Here is an 18,787-nt window from a genome sequence, read left to right on the forward strand (position 1 = left end):
GCTTAATCATTTCCACCTTTTGATTTAAAGTGAGAGACATGTCTCTTCCCTTCACTTGAAAACTTAGAGGCCTTTGTATGGTTATTAATTGGCTTATTCAATATTGTTGTATCTCAGGGAATAGGGAGGCCCAAGGAGAGGGAAAGAGGAGGGAGTGGCCAGTTGGTGAAGCAGTCAGAACACACACAGCATTTATCCATTAAGTTTGTCATCTTATATGGATGCTGTTTGTGGTGCCCCAAAACAATTATAATAGTAACATTAAAGATCACTGATGACAGATCATTATAACAGATATAATGATAATGAAAAAATTTAAAATATTGCAAGAATTACCAAGATATGACACAGAGATATGAAGTGAGCAAATGCAGTTGGAAAAGTGGTGCCAATAGACTAGCTTGACACAAGGTTGCCACAAATCTTCAATTCATAAAAAAAAAAAACTCAATAAATGTGAAGCACAATAAAGTGAAACACAATAAAACAAGGTATGCCTGTATGTGGATAATTATAAAATCCACCTCAAGGTGTAGCTGTGAAGATTAAATAAGAAAAATGCAAGTAAATTTCTTAGCACCTGAACTGGTTCATGGCAAGTACTCATAGCCTCTTAACTAGTCATTCCTAAAAATAAGCCCTTTTCTCTTATCAGATCTGTCTACAAACCGCCTGGCTCATGCTCTACCTCTGAACCTTTGCTCTATTTCACACTCAAGCTCCCTTGGTCAAGGCCTGAGTGTGAATCAAGGAAACACTGTAGCAGGGTTTTGTTCTTTATAATCAGTTTCAGAGCAGTCTTTCAAATGCTGCAAGTTTCTGGAAGCCCAAATTCTGGATAAACAAAACTTTATTGAGAATAAATTTGGGAGATACAGTGATAATTTATAACTGGAGGGGTTATGGATATAGGCATAAATATAATTCCATTGTACAAGGCAGATTATAATACATGCTATGAGAGGTACAAATTAAGCACTGGGGACCAAAAGGAGGTAGTGATTTCTTATGGCTGGGAAGATTGGAAAAGACAACTTGAAAGGGTAAGACAACAAAAAGAAGACATTCAGAAGGTGGTAGAATAGTGAGACCTTTTCAGTCCAATCAGAACACAGCTAAAGGCACAGAGGCAGGCCTGGGCATAGGATATGTAAAAAATTGGTAAGGAGCTTGTGGCTGTAGCATAGCGTGTGCCAGGTTAAGGAATAGGGTATGTGGTGGGAAACAAGGTTAGTCAACAGCCTCAAACGCAGAGACTTGGCATTCCATCCACTGCTGGGTGGAAGAAGATGATGTTCCAACACTTCTGATAGTGTAATGTTGGCAGGACGAAGTAGAGAGTTGATCTTCCATGTCCCATCTAGCAGGAGCAGGTGATACTTCCCTAAGCAGATAGTACTTCCCTGTCAGAGTAGTATTAAGTGGTATGGTACTGAGCACAGAGCTGATCTTCAATCCCCCACTCATCAGAAGCAAGCAGTGCTATGCTCTGATTTTCTTGCCAGAGTAGCATCAGTGAGGGCTTATGATGAGCAGTTCCTCCACAGTCATCTAGTGGTATAAGGTAGTGCTAGTGACATCTATGCTATAAATTCTCCTAACCATCCCCCTATATCAAATCAACAGCAGTGAGACTGAACAAAGCAGAGCAAGGCAGGCCTAGTCAGAACTCTGGTTCCCAACGCTCACTGTATCAGTGAAACCCACTGAGGAGTTGAGCTTTCATCCCCAACCACTGTCAATGAAACTCAACCAGGGTAACAAGATGGGAATAAATGGTACTCAACTCCCCCTATGTCCTTGGAGTCAGTGAAGCTTAGTGGTCAGATAAGCCACCACCCGCCCTTGGAGGCAATGAGATGGTATGAGTCAGTACACAACTTTCATCACTAAGATATTAGCAGATTTAAGAAGGGAGCTAAACTTCTAACCATCCCACCCATGTGCAATGAGGCAGTGTGAGTCAGTACTCCACTTTTGCAAAGGTAGTGCCAAGATATATATATATATATATCAAAGCATGTACAAGATCGGTATACTGAAAATTTTAAATGTTAATGCCAGAAATTTAAAAAGATGTAAGTAAATAGAAGGATATACAGTGTTCACAGATTGCAGAACTCAACTTAATAAAGATGTTGATTCTCTCCAAAATGATCTATGAATTTAATGCAATTTCTATGAAAATTCGAGCAAGGTTTTTCATAGAAATACACAGGATTCTTCTTATATTTATATGGAAATGTTCAATATCTAAAATGTCTGAAACACTTTTGAAACAGAAGTATGTAGTAGAAAGAATCATTCTACCTTAAAGTTACATAGCTACAGTAATCAAGGAAGTATGGTGCTTACAGACCAACAGACACACAGAGAGATAACTCAGAAAATGACTCACATTTACATCCACCTGATTTTTTTTTTTTTTTTTTTTTTAGGAAGCAAGTTTTTTTTTTTTTTAATTTTTAATTTTTTATTTATTTTTATGGCTGTGTTGGGTCTTCGTTTCTGTGAGAGGGCTTTCTCTAGTTGTGGCAAGCGGGGGCCACTCTTCATCACGGTGCGTGGGCCTCTCACTATCGTGGCCTCTCTTGTTGTGGAGCACGGGCTCCAGACACGCAGGCTCAGTAATTGTGGCTCACGGGCCCAGTTGCTCCATGGCATGTGGGATCTTCCCAGACCAAGGTTCGAACCCATGTCCCCTGCATTGGCAGGCAGATTCTCAACCACTGCGCCACCAGGGAAGCCCCATCCACCTGATTTTTGACAGATGTTCAAAAGCAATTCACTAGAGAAAGGATAGCTTTTTCAACAAATGGTGCTGGGGGAATTGGACATCCCAAGGCACACATGCACACACACACACACACATACACACACAAAACCTACATGGAAACCTCTTATCTTATACAAAAAATAACGTGAAATGAAAAACTAACTAAAATGTAAAATGTAAAGTTATAAAACTTTTACAAAAAATATAGAAGAAAATCTTTGGTACCCAGTGCCAGCTGAAAAGTTCTTACACTTGACACCAAAAGTAGGATTCTTCATAGGAACAACTGATAAATTTGATCTCATTAAAATTAAAAAAAATGCTCTATGAAACACTCTGTTAAGGGGATAAATAGACAAGCTACAGAAAGTGAGAAAATATTTGCAATGTATACATCTAATAGAAGGCTCATATCTCGAAAACATAAAGTAAAATTATTTTACTCAACTGTAAAATAGCCAACAATCCAATTAGAAAATGGTAAAAGACATGAACAAAAAATTTCACAAAGAGGATATACAGTCAGCAAATAAGCACATGAAGAGATCATTAGCCATTAGGAAAATATAAATTATTACCATAATAAGATATCACTAAACATCTATTAAAATAGCTAACATTTTAAAAATAGTGACCATACCAAATGTTGACCATGATGCAGAGAAACTAGCTCTCTCTAACATTGATGGTTAGAATGTAAAATGATGTATTCTGGTGGAGACCTTCAAGATGGCAGAGGAGTAAGACGTGGAGATCACCTTCCTCCCCACAAATACAACAGAAATACATCTACATGTGGAAAAACGCCTATAGAACACATACTGAACACTGGCAGAAGACCTCAGACTTCCCAAAAGGCAAGAAACACCACACGTACCTGGCCATGTGGCTGAAAGTGTCTTGGCACTCCGGCCGGGTGTCAGGCCTGTGCCTCTGAGGTGGGAGAGCCAAGTTCAGGACACTGGTCCACCAGAGACCTCCCGGCTCACCATAATATCAAACAGCAAAAGCTCTCCCAGAGATCTCCATCTCAATGCTAAGACCCAACTCCACTCAACGACCAGCAAGCTAAGGTGCAGGGCACCCTATGCCAAACAACAAGCAAGACAGGAACACAAACCCACCCATTAGCAGACAGGATGCCTAAATTCATAATAAGGTAACAGACACTGCAAAACACACCACAGGACATGGTCCTGCCCACCAGAGAGACAAGATCCCACCTTATTCACCAAAACACAGGCACCAGTCCCCTCAACCAGGAAGCCTACACAAGGAACTGAACAAACATTAGCCACTGGGAGCAGAGAGCAAAAACAACAGGAACTAAGAACTGAAGGCTGCAAAAAGGAGACACTAAACACAGCAAGTTAAGTGAAATGAGAAGACAGAGAAATACACAGCAGATGAAGGAGCAAGGTAAAAACCGACCAGACCAAACAAATGAAGAGGAAATAGGCAGTCTACCTGAAAAAGAATTCAGAGCAATGATAGTAAGGATGATCCAAAATCTTGGAAATTGAATGGAGAAAATACAAGAAACGTTTAACAAGGACCTAGAAGAACTAAAGAGCAAACAAACAATGATGAACAACACAAGAAATGAAATTTAAAATTCTCTAAAAGGAATCAGTAGCAGAATAACTGAGGCAGAAGAACGGGTAACTGACCTGGAAGATAAAGTAGTGGAAATAACTACCGGAGAGCAGAATAAAGAAAAAAGAAAGAAAAGAACTGAGGATAGACTTAGAGACCTCTGGGACAACATTAAACGCTCCAACATTCGAATTATAAGGGTTCCAGAAGAAGAAGAGAAAAGAAAGGGACTGAGAAAATATATGAAGAGATTACAGTTCAAAACTTCCCTAATATGGGAAAGGAAAGAGTCAATCAACTCCAGGAAGCACAGAGAGTCCTATACAGGATAAATCCAAGGAGAAATACGCCAAGACACATATTAATCAAACTATCAAAAATTAAATACAAAGAACAAACATTAAAAGCAGCAAGGGAAAAACAACTAATAACACATAAGGGAATCTCCATAAGGTTAACAGCTGACCTTTCAGCAGAAACTCTGCAAGCCAGAAGGGAGTGGCAGGACATATTTAAAGTGATGAAGGAGGAAAATCTACAACAAAGGTTACTCTAGCCAGCTAGGATCTCATTCAGATTTGACAGAGAAATTAAAACCTTTACAGACAAGCAAAAGCTAAGAGAATTCAGCACCACCAAACCAGCTTTACAACAAATGCTAAAGGAACTTCTCTAGGCAAGAGACACAAGAGAAGGAAAAGACCTACAATAATAAACCCAAAACAATTAAGAAAATGGTATTAAGAACATACATACGGATAATTACCTAAAAAGTAAATGGTTTAAATGCTCCAACTAAAAGACATAGATTGACTGAATGGATACAAAAACATGACCCGTATACATGCTGTCTACAAGAGACCCACTTCAGACCTAGGGACACATACAGACTGAAAGTGAGGGGATGGAAAAAGATATTCCACGCAAATGGAAATCAAAAGAAAGCTGCAGTAACAATTCTCATATCAGACAAAATGGACTTTAAAACAAAGTCTACTACAAGAGACAAAGAAGGACACTTCATAATGATCAAGGGAAAAATCCAAAAAGAAGATATAACAATTGTAAATATTTATGCACCCAACATAGGAGCACCTCAATACATAAGGCAAATACTAACAGCCATAAAAGGGGAAATTGACAGTAACACAATCATATTAGGGCATTTTAACACCCCACTTTCACCAATGGACAGATCATCCAAAATAAAAATAAATAAGGAAACACAAGCTTTAAATGATACATTAAACAAGATGGACTTAATTGATATTTATAGGACATTCCATCCAAAAATAACAGAATACACATTCTTCTTAAGTGCTCATGGAACATTCTCCAGGATAGATCATATCTTGGTTCACAAATCAAACCTTGATAAATTTAAGTAATTGAAAACGTATCAAGTAACTTTTCCAACCACAATGCTGTGAGACTAGATATCAATTAAAAGAAAGAAATCTTTAAGAAATGAAGGCTAAACAGCACACTACTTAATAACCAAGAGATCACTGAAGAAATCAAAGAGGAAATCAAAAAATACCTAGAAACAAATGACAATGAAAACACGATGACCCAAAACCTATGGGATGCAGCAAAAGCAGTCCTAAGAGGGAGGTTTATAGCAATACAATCCTACCTTAAGAAACAAGAAACATCTCAAATAAACAACCTAACCTTACACCTAAAGCAATTAGAGAAAGAAAAACAACAAAAAAAAAACCCAAAGTTAGCAGAAGGAACGAAACTATTTTGATCAGCTCAGAAATAAATGAAAAAGAAATGAAGGAAATGATAGCAAAGATCAATAAAACTAAAAGCTCTTTCTTTGAGAAAATAAACAAAATTGATAAACCATTAGGCAGACTTATCAAGAAAAAAAAGGGAGAAGACTCAAATCAGTAAAATTAAAAAAGAAAAAGGAGAAGTAACAACTGACACTGCAGAAATACAAAGGATCATGAGAGATTACTAAAAGCAACAATATGCCAATAAAATGGACAATCTGGAAGAAATGGACAAATTCTTAGAAATGCACAACCTTCCAAGACTGAACCAGGAGGAAATAGAAAATATGAACAGACCAATCACAAGCACTGAAATTGAAACTGATTAAAACTCTTCCAACAAACAAAAGCCCAGGACCAGATGGCTTCACAGGCGATTTCTGTCAAACATTTAGAAAAGAGCTAACACCTGTTTTTCTCAAACACTTCCAAAATATAGTAGAGGGAGGAATACTCCCAAACTCATTCTACGAGCCCACCAACACTCTGATACCAAAACCAGACAAAGATGTAACAAAGAAAGAATACTACAGGCTAATATCACTGATGAACATAGATGCAAAAATCCTCAACAAAATACTAGCAAACAGAATCCAACAGCACATTAAAAGGACCACACAGTATGATCAAGTGGGGTTTATCCCAGGAATGCAAGGATTCTTCAATATACACAAATTAATCAACGAGATACATCATGTTAACAAATTGAAGGAGAAAAACCATATGATCATGTCAGTGGATTCAGAGAAAGCTTTCGACAAATTCAACACCCATTTATGATAAAAACCCTCCAGAAAGTAGGCATAGAGGGAACTTTCCTCAACATAATAAAGGGCATATATGACAAACCCACAGCCAACATCATCCTCAATGGTGAAAAACTGAAACCGTTTCCACTAAGATCAGGAGCAAGACAAGGTTGCCCACTCTCACCACTATTATTCACCATAGTTTTGGAAGTTTTAGCCACAGCAATCAGAGAAGAAAAAGAAATAAATGGAATCCAAATTGGAAAAGAAGAAATAAACTTTTCACTGTTTGCAGGTGACATGATAATATACATAGAAAATCCTAAAGATGCTACCAGAAAACTACTAGATCTAAGCAATGAATGTGGTAAAGTAGCAGGAAACAAAATTAATGCACAGAAATCTCTTGCATTCCTATAGAGTAATGATGAAAAATCTGAAAGAGAAATTAAGAAATCACTCCTATTTACCATTGCAACAAAAAGAATAAAATATCTAGGAATAAACCCACCTAAGGACACAAAAGACCTGTCTGCAGAAAATTATGACACTGATTAAAGAAATTAAAGATGATACAAACAGATGGAGAGATATACCATGTTCTTGGATTGGAAGAATCAATATTGTGAAAATGACTCCACTACCCAAAGCAATTTACAGATTCAATGCAATTCCTAGCAAAATACCACTGGCATTTTTCACAGAACTATAAGAAAAAAATTCACAATTTGTATGGAAACAGAAAAGACCCCTAATAGCCCAAGCAACATTGAGAAAGAAAAACGGAGGTGGAGGAACAAGGCTCCCTGACTTCAGACTATACTACAAAGCTACAGTAATCAAGACAGTATGGTACTGGCACAGAAACATAAATATAGATCCAAGGAACAGGATAGAAACCCGAGAGATAAACCCATGCACATATGGTCACCTTATCTTTGATAAAGGAGGCAAGAATACACAATGGAGAAAAGACAACCTCTTCAATAACTGGTTCTGGGAAAACTGAACATTCCACTATCACCAATGGACATGTAAAAGAATGAAATTAGAACATTCCCTAACACCATACACAAAAATAAACTCAAAATGGATTAAAGACCTAAATGTAAGGCCAGACACCATCAAACTCTTAGAGGAAAACATAGGCAGAATACTGTATGACATAAATCACAGCAAGATCCTTTTTGACCCACCTCCTAGAGAAATGGAAATAATAACAAAAATAAACAAATGGGACCTAATGAAACTTAAAACCTTTTGCACAGCAAAGGAAACCATAAACAAGACGAAAAGACATCCCTCAGAATGGGAAACAATATCTGCAAATGAAGCAACTGACAAAGGATTGATCTCCAAAATTTACAAGCAGCTCATGCAGCTCAATATTAAAAAAACAAACAACCCAATCCAAAAATGGGCAGAAGACCTAAATAGACATTTCTCCAAAGCAGATATATAGATTGCCAAAAGACACATGAAAGAATGCTCAACATCTTTAATCATTAGAGAAATGTAAATGAAAACTACAATGAGATATCATCTCACACCGATCAGAATGGTCATCATCAAAAAATGTAGAAACAATAAATGCTGGAGAGGGTGTGGAGAAAAGGGAACCCTCTTGCACTGTTGGTGGGAATGTAAATTGATACAACCACTATGGTGAACAGTATGGAGGTTCCTTAAAAAACTAAAAATAGAACTACCATATGACACAGCAATCCCACTAATGGGCATATTACCCTGAGAAAAGCATAATTCAAAAAAACTCATGTACCAAAATGTTCATTTCAGCTCTGTTTACAATAGCCAGGACATGAGAGCACCCGAAGTGTCCATCAACACATGAGTGGAAAAAGAAGATGTGGCACATATATACAATGGAATATTACTCAGCCATAAAAAGGAACAAAACTGACTTATTTGTAGTGAGATGGATGGACCTAGAGACTGTAATACAGAGTAAAGTAAGACAGAAAGAGAAAAACAAATACCGTATGCTAACACATATATATGGAATGTAAAAAAAAAAAATGGTCATGAAGAACCTAGGGGTAAGATGGGAATAAAGATGCAGACCTACTAGAGAATGGACTTGAGGATATGGGGAGGGGGAAGAGTAAGCTGGGACAAAATGAGAGAGTGGAATGGACATATATACACTACCAAACATAAAATATATAGCTAGTGGGAAACAGCTGCATAGCGTAAGGAGATCAGCTCAGTGATTTGTGACCACCTAGAAGGGTGAGATAGGGAGAGTGGAAGGGAGGGAGATGCAAGAGGGAAGAGATATGGGGACATATGTATATGTATAAGTGATTTACTTTGTTATAAAGTAGAAACTAACACCGCATTTTAAAACAATTATCCTCCAGTAAAGACGTTAAAAAATAAAAAACCCAAAGCAATTAAGATAATTGCATTAGGAACACAAATATCGATAATTACCTTAAATGTAAATGGATTAAATGCTCCCACCAAAAGACACAGACTGGCTGAATGGACACAAAAACAAGAACCGTATACATGCAGTCTACAAGAGAACCACTTCAGACCTAGGGACACATACAGACTGAAAATGAGGGCATGGAAAATGTTATTCCATGCAATGTAAATTAAAAGAAAACTGGAGTAGCAATTCTCATTTGAGACAAAATAGTCTTTAAAACAAAGACTATTAAAAGACACAAAGAAGGACACTACATAATGATCAAGGGATCAATCTATGAAGAGGATATAACAATTGTAAATATTTATGCACTCAACAAAGGAGGACCTCAATACATAAGGCAAATGGTAACAGCCATAAAAGCGGAAATCAACCAAAACAAATCATAGTAGGGGACTTTAACATTCCACTATCGCCAATGGACAGATCATCCAAAATGAAAATGAATAACAAAACACAAGCTTTAAATGATACATTAAACATGATGGACTTAATTGATGTTTATAGGACATTCCATCCAAAAACAACAGAATTCACTTTCTGCTCAAGTGCTCATGGAACGTTCTCCAGGATAGATGATATCTTGGGTCACAAATCAAGCCTTGATAAATTTTAAAAAATTGAAATCATATCAAGTAACTTTTCTGACCACAGCGCTATGAGACTAGTTATCAATTACAGGAAAAAACCTGTAAAAAATACAAACACATGGAGGCTAAACAATACACTACTAAATAACCAATAGATCACTGAAGAAATCAATGAGGTAATCAAAAAGTGCCTATAAACAAATGACAATGAAAACACAATGCAAAACCTATGGGATGCAGCAAAAGCAGTTCTAAGAGGGAAGTTTATAGCAATACAATCTTACCTCAAGAAACAAGAAACATCTCAAATAAACAACCTAACCTTACCCCTAAAGCAATTAGAGAAAGAAGAACAAAAAGCCCCAAACTTAGCAGAAGGAAAGAAGTCATAAAGATCAGATCAGAAATAAATGAAAAAGAAATGAAGGAAATTATAGCAAAGATCAATAAAATTAAAAGCTGGTTCTTTGAAATGATAAGCAAAATTGATAAACCATTAGCCAGACTCATCAAGAGAAAAAGGGAGAAGACTCAAATCAGTAGAATTAGAAATAAAAAAGAAGTAACAACTGACACTGCAGAAATACAAAGGATCATGAGAGATTACTACAAGCAACTCTATGCCAATAAAATGGACAACCGGGAAGAAATGGACAAGTTCCTAGAAAAGCACAACATTCTGAGACTGAACGAGGAAGAAATAGAAAATATAACACACCAATCACGGGCACTGGAATTGAGACAGTGATTAAACATCTTCAAACAAATAAAAGCCCAGGGCCAGATCACTTTACAGGTGGATCTTAACAAACATTTGGAGAAGAGCTAACACTTATCCTTCTCAAGCTCTTCCAAAATATAGCAGAGGGAGGAACACTCCGAAACTCATTCTACGAGGCCACCATCACCCTGATACTAAAACCAGACAAACGTGTCACAAGGAAAGAAAACTACAGGCCAATATCACTGTTGAACATAGATGCACAAATCCTCAACAAAATACTAGCAAACAGAAGCCAACAACACATTAACAGGATCATATCCGATGATCAAGTGGGGTTTACTCCAGGAATGCAAGGATTCCTCAGTATACAAAAATAAATCAATGTGATAAACCATATTAACTAATTGAAGGAAAAAAAACATATGATCATTTCAATAAATGCAGAAAAAGAAAATTGAAATCTTTTTTTGTATCTATTGAGACCAAATAATAAAGACCATATATGACAAACCCACAGCTAACGTCATTCTCAATGGTGAAAAACTGAAACCATTTCCTCTAGGATCAGGAACATGACAAGGTTGTCCACTCTCACCACTCTTATTCAACATAGTTTTGGAAGTTTTAGCCACAGCAATCGGAGAAAAAAAAGAAGTAAAAGGAATCCAAATCGGAAACGAAGAATTAAAGCTGTCACTGTTTGCAGATGACATGATACTGTACATATAGAATCCTAAAGATGCTACCAGAACACTACTAGAGCTAATCAATGAATTTGGTTAAGTAGCAGGATACAAAATTAATGCACAGAAATCTCTTGCATTCCTATACACTAATGACAAAAAATCTGAAAGAAAATTTAAGGAAAGATTTGTTACATTTACCATTGCAACAGAAAGAATAAAATAATTAGGAATATACCTACCTAAGGAGACAAAAGACCTGTATGCAGAAAGTTATAAGACACTGATGAAAGGAATTAAAGATGATGCAAACAGATGGAGAGATATACCATGTTCTTGGATTGGAAGAATCAACATTGTGAAAATGACTCTACCACCCAAAGTTATCTACAGAATCAATGCAATCCCTATCAAACTATGAATGGCATTTTTCACAGAACTAGAACAACAAATTTCAAAATTTGTATGGAATCACAAAAGACTCTGAAGAGGCAAAGCAATCTTGAGAACAAAAAACACAACTGGAGGAATCAGGCTCCTGGACTTCAGACTATACTACAAAGCTACAGTAATTAAGACATTATGGTACTGGCACAAAAACAGAAATATAGATCAATAGAACAGGATAGAAAGCCCAGAGATCAACCCACGCACATATGGTCACCTTATCTTTGATAAAAGAGGCAAGAATATACAATGGAGAAAAGACAGCCTCTTCAATAAATGGTGCTGGGAAAAGTGGACAGCTACATGTAAATGAATTAAATTAGACCACTACCTAACACCATAAACAAAAAAAAATCTCAAAATGGATTAAAGACTTAAATGTAATGCCAGACACTATAAAACTCTTAGAAGAAAACATAGGCAGAACACTCTATGACATAAATCACAGCAAGATCCTTTTTGACCCACCTAATAAAAAAATGGAAATAAAAACAAAAATAGACAAATGGGACCTAATGAAACTGTAAACCTTCTGCACAGCAAAGGAAAGCATAAATAAAATGAAAAGACAACCCTCAGAATGGGAGAAAATATTTGCAAAGGAAGCAACTGACAAAGGATTAATCTCCAAAATGTACAAGCAACTCATGCAGCTCTATATCAAAAAACCAAAAAATCCAATCCAAAAATGGGCAGATGACCTAAATAGACATTTCTCCAAAGAAGACATACAGATTGCTAACAAACATATGAAAGGATGCTCAACATCACTAATCATTAGAGAAATGCAAATCAAAACTACAATGAGGCATCACCTCACACCATTCAGAATGGCCATCATCAAAAATCTAGAAACAAAAAGTTCTGGAGAGGGTGTGGAGAAAAGGGAACCCTCTTGCACTGTTGGTGGGAATGTAAATTGGTACAGCCACTATGGAGAACAGTATGGACGTTCCTTAAAAAAACTAAAAATAGATCTACTATATGACCCAACAATCCCAGTACTTTGCATATACCCTGAGAAAGCCACAATTCAAAAAGAGTCATGTACCACAATGTTCATCGCAGCTCTATTTACAGTAGCCAGGACATGGAAGCTTGTCCATCGACAGGTGAATGGATAAAGAAAATGTGGCACATATATACAATGGAATATTACTCAGGCATAAAAAGAAATGAAATTAAGTTATTTGTAGTGATGTGGATGGACCTAGAGTCTGTCATAGAGAGTGAAGTAAGTCAGAAAGAGCAAAACAAATACCATATGCTAACACATATATATGGAATCTAAATAAATAAATAAATAAATAAATGGTCCTGAAGAACCTAGGGGCAGGACAGGAATAAAGACGCAGTTGTAGAGAATGGACTTGAGGCCACGGGGAGGGGGAAGGGTAAGCTGGGACAAAGTGAGAGTGGCATGGACATATATACACTAGCAAATATATAATTGATAGCTAGTGGGAAGCAACTGCATAGCACAGGGTGCTCAGCTCGGTGCTCTGTGACCACCTAGAGGGAAGGGATATGGAGTGTGAGGGGGAGACGCAAGAGGGAGGAGATATGGTGATATGTGTATATGTATAGCTGATTCACTTTGTTGTAAAGCAGAAACTATCACACCATTTTAAAGCAATTATAGTCCAATAAAGATGTTAAGTAAAAATAAAATAATTAATTTGTAACCAGTGGAGAAAAAGAAAATGATGTATTTTCCCTGGAGAACATTTGGCAGTTTCTTACAAAAATAAACATGGAAATACTATATAAATCAGCAATTATACTCTTGGACATGTATGTTAGAGAAATAAAGACTTATGTTTATACAAAAACATGTATGTAAGTGATCATAGAAGCTTTATTCATAATTCATAAAATGTAGAAACAAACCACATGTCCTCCATGGTGAATGACTAAAATACAATAATTCAGCCATACCATGGAATACCACTCAGCAATAAAAAGGAACATGCTATTGATAATATCAAATTTTGTATTTGTATTGTAAGGAATTATGCTGAGTCATAAAAAAGCCAGTCTCAAAATGTTACGTACTGTATTATTATATTTATATAGCATTCTTTAAATGACAAATTATAGTTTAATGACTTCCAAGGATTAGGGATCTGGAGTGGGAGAGAGTTGGTTTTAGTTAAAAATGGGTGACTTGAGGTATCTTTGTGGTGGAACTCTTTTTCATCTTGACTGTGGTAGTTGTCACACTAGTCTACACGTGTGATAAAACTGCATAGTAGTAAATACACACACACAGAAGTCCACATATAACTGGTGAAATCTGAATAAATTTGACAGATTTTATCAATGTCAGTTTCTTGGTGTGATTTTGCACTCTAATAATGCCAAGTGTTACCACTGGAGTTTACTGGGCAAAAAGTACACAGAATATCTCTATTATTTCTTACAACAGCATGTGAATCCACAATTATCTCATTTTTTTAAAAAAAGAAAAAGAGCTGAAGTCGTAAAATTTAATAGATAAGGAAAATTGTTCTATATATGAATAACAAATAAGATGCAGAAAATTATATAATATGATAATATTTCTTATCAAAGTAAATAATAAAAAATGTTATTTTATTTACAGGAAAAAATAAGTATGCAACTTTGAAGAAGTCATTAAATCTCTCTTTGCTTCCATTTCATCAGACAAAAAATAAGAGTTTTGGACTGATTCAGCTCTAAAGTCCTTTCTTGCTCCAAATTTCTATGATTCAATGAAAATGAAAAGCTGGGAAAGAAAGCTGGGATTAAGAAATGAGTTTGGGGTGTAGTTTTCCAGTTAACCAGTGCGTGTAAATTTTTATAAGGAGAAAATGCAGCTAAGTAAGCTGAGAGTAAAGTGACAGAGCATTTTTAAATCAACAGATCAAGATTTTTGTTTTCCCTCTTGGGAACTGTACAGAGATTTGTGGAGCTGCTAAATTGCCTGTAAAAATCTTATTTTGTCATATAGTATTTTGGCAGGTTTGATAGTGAGAGTTGATGAGAAGAGTAAAATTGTGAGTTGGCCAATTGGATATATTCTGAATAAAGGCTTTGGCTTTGATTATCAAGGGTGTTGGTTTAGCATTTGACTATGTTCATCCAATTATCAAAGATTTCCTCTAAGTACTGGATTGAAGATGGAGACCAGTGATTAAAAGCCAACTAAATTTTCTCTGTTAGTTTGATCCTAAGTATAGTTATTTTTTTATTTTTGCAAAAATAGCTTTTTAAAGCTATAGGGGATGGGTAGAATCAATGAGCAGAGAGAAAAAACCCTCTATATTAGGGAGAGTAATAAACTAGCACTAAAAATCCTGGGTTTTATTATTCAACCCTGTTACTATATTTCCGAATGACTCATACTTCCTGTGGCAGTTTAGTATATATAAAAGAAGGAAAATACTATCTACCTCCTACTTTTCAGAAAACAATATGGAATTTATTTAGGTAGAAGGTCTGTTTAATGTTTTAAGCTAAAGAATAATACTATTTGAATATAAGATCACTTCAATTTGTTATATATGAAGAAACACAGATAAATTTAAAAATGACCTTATAAAACAGAATTTCAAAGCTTACTCTGCTGGTTCACTAAGAGTAATGAATTTTACTTCTGTTTTTTTTAAAGTTCTTACTTATTACAAAATCAGATTGGGTTCAATTACTATGAAATCACAAATATTGCATATGTTCTATTTTGTATGTAATATATTTAAAAAGCTATTACCACCCTAAAGTTTAAGGTAAAGCATAAACTGCAACTTTTATTTTTTAGGTATTTGTTTGAAAATTATTTTGAAAACAGTAAGTTCTCTGACTAATGAGAATTATCTGAGGAACTAGTCCTTAGCTTTTTCCCTTGATACATGAATTTTCTTCCATAAAGAAAGAACAATGACACAATAGAACCCCCACCACAATCCTGTAAGTGGGTTGCTAAAAAAACCTCTTAAAGTGAAGGGTTATTTTATTATGAGATTAATAAAAAATAGCAATTTTCTGTTGCTCTACACTGAAACAAAACACAGTTATAAAGTAAGTGAAACTTAGATTGGACATGACTGAACTGAAAAATTCCCAAACGATCATCAAGGAGTTGTTTCCCAATCCCACAGCTGAGATAGGAACCTTTAGACCATAGTTTTTGAGAATAGAGACTGCTTAGAGGAAGGGTTAGCTCACTATGAGAAACTCGAACTATACAAAAAAATGTAAAAATGAAAGAAAAAAAAATCACCCCAAAACCCACCACCCATACATATGTTTTCCAGGAGGCATGGCAATCACTTTATATTCCCATATTGTTTAGAACTACATGTTAGATTACCTCTATAGAAGCAAAATTATAACATATGTACATGCTTTGGAAAGGGACAGTCTTTAAAAACAAAAAAGCCATTGAAACTCAGCCTTATAGTTCTCCAAAAGGAATGCTCGGACCAAAGAAAGGTCAATAAAAAGGAAATAGTATTTACACCTGTTTAAGGAAATTCAGAGTACTGAACTTCATACCTGTCCACTAAGACATATTCTTTATTCTCAAGAACTTTTTCAAAGTCCATGGGATACAGGCTGAAAAGGAGATCTGGCTTGGAGCCAGTCTGGGGTGGAACCAAAGATTACACCTTAAGTCAGTGGACCTCAACTTTTATTAGGCATTAGACTTTGCTGCAAAGCTTGCAATATAAACATATCCCAGGTCCCATGCCTCAGAGACTCTGATCCAGAATGTCTGTGGTCAATTCTATAATGATACTTGTTTCACAACCTCCCCAGACCTTCACTTTGAGAAACATTACAATAAATCCAAATAAATACATTTCTCTATGCTTCTGTTCCCAAGGGCTTTAATGTGTAAATATTCTTTCTTTGAGTTACAAGACTCAGATTTAGCACATATCAATAATTTAATTTAACCATTTTCAGATTTTCCATATACTTAGGAAGTCATGATCATTTTATAACTAGAACCATATGTGTAGTAATGACAAGGCAATTTGGGATTTATAACTTGACATTACAACTTGGGCATTACCCTTTTATGGGAGAATAACATCCTCGTAATTTTCATTGGATTAGAATGATTTTTCTTTATGATATGAACACAATATCATAAAAATGTTAAAAATTGCATTTTTTTAAACCCAGAGAGTTAATGAAACCAAAATACGAAAGAAAAATAACAGGACAAGTGATTCTAATTCATCCTCCCTCAGTCTCTCTGTACTAGAACTGCTAAACTCATAATTACCACTTTACTTAGTCAACATCTCTTTATGTAAATTCCATATTATTTGCTCAATGAATCAAGCCTAAGATAATAATCAGGCTTCTCCTACCTATTTCCGTACCAATAATGGCCCACTGTCTATTTTTGGCAAAGCTCCCATTCATCTCTCTCTTTATAGCCTATATCCTTATATAGGCAAGGAATTAGTTTCATCAACTCTAACCCATGCCCCCTCCCCATTCCCATCTCAGTCCTTTGGTCAATAGTAACAACTGCTGCCAAAAAGTCCAGTCAGTGACAAAGATACAGGATCTGGCTTAAAGAAGTCACTGGTGACTTTTATGAAAACATATACAGTCATTTTAAATTGCTTTAAGGTAGGAAATGCATGCAAATTAATATATAAACATTCCATAGTATACATTTCTAACACACTGATGGGATCAGCTAAAATGAAATCCTCCTCTGAGTGGACTTGACAAAACATAGGCGAATTGTGTCAATGTTCTTGACTGTGTTAAAATTGTATACATATGACTAAAAAAAAAAATGTTTAGAGAAGGCTAGTCAAGTTGAGCCAAAGCTGGCTGTATCCCAAAGTTAAGTAGAAATGTGTTACCACCCAAACACCCATTTTCACAGTTCAAGCCTTCACAAGCTTTCCCTGTCTTTCTGAAAATTGGACGCAATCAACCTAAGAGGAAACGTTAGCAGGGTGGAAGGTTGTCGATTAGCAAGGCTAAATAGTTTTTCTCTCATATCTTTTTTTAAATTCAGCTTTGTTGAGGTATAATTGACAATTAAAATTATATGTATTTTAACAGTGCAACTTGGTGTTTTTATATGTGTATACATTGTGAAACAACCACAGTCAAACTAATTAGCATATGTATTACCTCATATAGTTACCTAATTTTTTTGTGGTGAGACCACTTAAGATCTACCCTGTTAGCAAATTTCAAGTATACAACACAGTATTGTTAACTATAGTCACTATATTAGATCTCCAGAACTTATACATCTTGCATAACTGAAACTTTGTACACTTTGACAAACATTTCATCACTTTCCCAATCCCAAACCCTGGCAACCATGATTTTTCTCTGTTACTATGAGTTTGAATATTTTAGATTCCATATACACATGAGATTATGCAATATTTGTCTTACTGTGGCTGGATTATTTCACTTATCATAATGTCCTCCAGGTTTATCCATGTTGTCACAAGTGTCAGGATTTCATGCTTTTTTTAAGGCCGTTACTATTCCATTTTGCATGTGTGTGTGTGTGTGTGTGTGTGTATATCACATTTTCTTTTTTCTTTTTTAAACATCTTTATTACAGTATAATTGCTTTACAATGGTGTGTTAGTTTCTGCTTTATAACAAAGTGAATCAGTTATACATATACATATGTCCCCATATCTCTTCCCTCTTGTGTCTCCCTCCCTCCCACCCTCCCTATCCCATCCCTCTAGGTGGTCACAAAGCACCTAGCTGATCTCCCTGTGCTATGCAGCTGCTTCCCACTAGCTGTCTATTTTACGTTTGGTAGTGTATATATGTCCATGCCACTCTCTTACTTTGTCCCAGCTTACACTTCACCCTCCCTGTATCCTCAAGTCCATTCTCTAGTAGGTCTGTGTCTTTATTCCCGTCTTGCCCTTAGGTCCTTCATGACCTTTTTTTTTTTTTTTAGATTCCATATATATATGTGTTAGCATATAGTATTTGTTTTTCTCTTTCTG

At 35.8% G+C, this 18,787-nt stretch overlaps 1 protein-coding gene across 2 annotated transcripts in view; it reads right to left on the reverse strand.

The window, feature by feature from the left end:
- The window catches only part of SPIN4 (spindlin family member 4), a 245,370-nt gene that overhangs the window by 27,303 nt on the left and 199,280 nt on the right, over positions 1 to 18,787 (reverse strand). The window lies entirely within an intron of this gene.

Source organism: Balaenoptera borealis (genome assembly GCF_965194805.1).
Source record: "Balaenoptera borealis genome assembly, chromosome: X".
Lineage (NCBI taxonomy): Eukaryota > Metazoa > Chordata > Mammalia > Artiodactyla > Balaenopteridae > Balaenoptera > Balaenoptera borealis.